This window comes from Marmota marmota, unplaced genomic scaffold, assembly GCF_001458135.2.
Source record: "Marmota marmota marmota unplaced genomic scaffold, marMar, whole genome shotgun sequence".
NCBI lineage: Eukaryota > Metazoa > Chordata > Mammalia > Rodentia > Sciuridae > Marmota > Marmota marmota.
Genome location: NW_026011137.1, coordinates 1 through 2,945, shown reverse-complemented (window position 1 = coordinate 2,945; position 2,945 = coordinate 1). Strand labels below are relative to the sequence as shown.

Sequence of the window (2,945 nt, the reverse complement as noted above, 5' to 3'; positions counted from 1 at the left end):
CGTGTGAGGCACCAAGTTCGATTCTCAGCACTGCATAGAATAAAGTGAAGGTCCATTGACAACTAAAAAATATTTGGAAAAAAAAAAGGATGAATGTTACAGTGTGAATTACATGGCTTTTATTTTTTAAAACTGTTTACTAGTTAATGTGATTCACTGATTCTGACCAATTGCTCTTTTCTTCCTCCATTATTCAGGAAGAAAGGCGAAGATTAAAAAATGCAATAATTATTCAGTCATTTATTCGAGGCTACAGAGACAGAAAACAGCAAGTAAGTTTATTTGTAAAACACAAATATTAGAAGGATCTGCAAGAGCTTATTTTAAATATTGCCTTATTATAAGTATCATTTTTTATGTATTTTTTTCTACCTGAAAGTTAACGTTAATGGTAGTAGTATTTTTTCTTAATAAATAGTTGTATTAGTTATATTTATACAAAGATTTATAGACAAGTGAATTTTTAGGTGATTTTTAAGTAGTAAAATACAAACCACAACTAATAATCACAATAGAATAAAGGTACTTGTAGTGGGCATCCAGGGTCTTGATGCGAGTCCGAGGTCTTGATGCTTTGTCGCACCTTTTACACAGCCTTCTGACAGCGACTCGGTCGTCTGTGGGTTTCCACCAACCCGTGAGCACATCTGCCTAGGTGTGGAGAGTTCTGCTTCTGAATTCATGCTTACGTGTTGCTCCTTCCTTTCAGTATTCCCTCCAGAGAAGTGCATTCGATCGCTGCGCACACTCGGCACAGTCTGGTGGCACTTTCTCCATCACTAGTGCCCCCAATCTTACCCTCCTGGTAAGGCAGCTTCTGTTTTTTTACAAACAAAGCGAAGATGCAAAACGATTGGTGAGTGTTTGCTATATTTTCGCTTGTCTTGGTGTATGTATTTGGGGGCTTTGTGTTTTTTTTTTTTTTCCTTAACATGTACATGGTGAGTATCTGATCAAGAATCAGGTCTTGTCAGGATCTGGTGACTCAGGCCTGGAATCCTAGCAACTTAGGAGGCTGGAGCAGGAGGACCTCAAGTTCAAAGCCAGCTCAGCAACTTAGCAGGACCCTGTATTTAAGTAAATAAATAAATTAAAAGGCCTGGAAATGTGGCTCAGTGGTAAAGTGCCCCTGAGTTCAATCCCTGTACTACAAAAAAAAGAGGTAGAACTAGCCAGATCCCCTCCAGGGTACCTGAGCCCTCATGGACTTTTCTCAGCCAATTCTAGTAGGTCACCTGTGGTGATGTATTTTACTTCTTAAAATCTAGTATACATCTTAATAGGCTTCTCATTTTTTTTGTTTTTGTTGTTATAGAAAATTTCAAATATTAAAAAAAGTATAGGGGCTGGGGTTGTGGCTTAGCGGTACAGTGCTCGCCTAGCATGTGCAAGGCCCTCAGTTCAATCCTCAGCACCATATATAAATAAATAAAATAAAGGTATTGTGTCCAACTACAATTAAAAAATTTTAAAAAAAAAGTATATCATGTGGACTCCCTCCAGTGTGCCCCACCTACTGCACAGTCAGCAGCAAGCTCTTCAGACATAGCCCTCCACACCTCTGCCTCAGCTCACTGTGACCATCTCTCTATCACATCATGTTCATCTGTATTTACAATAGCAACCTCCAGAATATATGGTCTCTAATTTATTTACCCAGGGCCTCCCACATCCAGGCAAGCACTGTGCCACTGAGCTACACTCTCAGCCCTGGACTCTTTTTTTTTTTAAAACATCTGAAACGCAAATGTATTTCTCTAAAAAATTTTATGGGCTTTTGCTATGGTTAGGAGAACCAGTGTGCATTAATTGTGGAAAATACATATAAATCCATTGATGAATAATCTTTTAAAAGGGGGGGGGCGGATTTTAATCATTCATTTTCTAGCACATATAAAAACATTTGTATGTGATTGTTAAGTCAAGTGTATGTTTATGCTTAGAGATTATTATTTGTCTGTGCCATGCAGGGTGGTGCGCAACTGTAATGTGTGCACCTTGGCAACTTAGGAGGCTGAGCAGAAGGATCGCAAGTTCAAAGCTAGCCTCACCAGTTTAGTGAGACCTTGCTCAGTGGCTGAGCACCCCTAGGTTCAATCCCTGGTACCAACCAACAAACAAATTATTATCTGTCTATAATAGAAATTCCAAGTTATATTAAAAGGTGGGTCTGCAGTGTACAGAAAAAACATTTTCTGCACTACAAACTGTGCATGCTAGAAAGATCCCCATGTGAAATAAACATAGACGGCTACAGAGGTCTGGGATAGAGCTTGGCCTGAAGCCCACCCTGCTGCCTGAGCTGAGCAGGTGGGACTCGGCATGGAAAGAGCTCTCTGTGACAGGAGCCCATCTGCAGCAGCCCAGCCGCAGTTCATTCACCTTAGACGTTGCTAATAGCAAGCTTTTCAAAGGCTTCCTTCCTGTCTGCAGTTTGTGAGACAAGGGAGGGGACTGAGGGCAGGCAGTCTGACTCTCCAGACAGGGCTGACCTAGGAGCAGACACCCAGGTGCTAGGTGTGACTTGAGGTTCTCTCCAGAGCACTGTTTCTTTGTGTGTGTAAGATCTAGTCTGCAGTCCCCATGTGGTTTCTAAATGTGAGCCGGCACAGACCTGCAGCCAGAGAAAACTTGGAAGTAAATGTGCACCTTAACACCAGGCTTCAGGCACGTATGCACAAACCTGTAGCTCATATGCAGATCCTGTAATGCTAAGTGCAGTGTCACCAAACCTGGTTCATACAGTAAAAGTAAACTTGAGTGTTTTCTATTTAATTTGCTAACAAAAACGCAAGAGCTTCCATCAGGAAAACGTCCCCTGTCCCTTTTAGTTCCCTAATTCCCACTCCTAAGATCAAGTGTGGGGCCTCCTTTGATAGTTTTTCAAAGCTACTTGATGCAAAAAAGTAAATAGGCTCCCCATTCTCACCTCCTCTCTTAATTTA

The 2,945-nt window shown here is 41.2% G+C and overlaps 1 long non-coding RNA gene across 1 annotated transcript; it reads left to right on the top strand.

The window, feature by feature from the left end:
* Window positions 1–17: 17 nt before the first annotated feature.
* Window positions 18–857, top strand: LOC125614936. Its single transcript, XR_007345511.1, has 2 exons — window positions 18–272; window positions 710–857. It is a non-coding gene; the product is annotated as an uncharacterized LOC125614936 (long non-coding RNA).
* The last annotated feature ends 2,088 nt before the right edge of the window (window positions 858–2,945 follow it).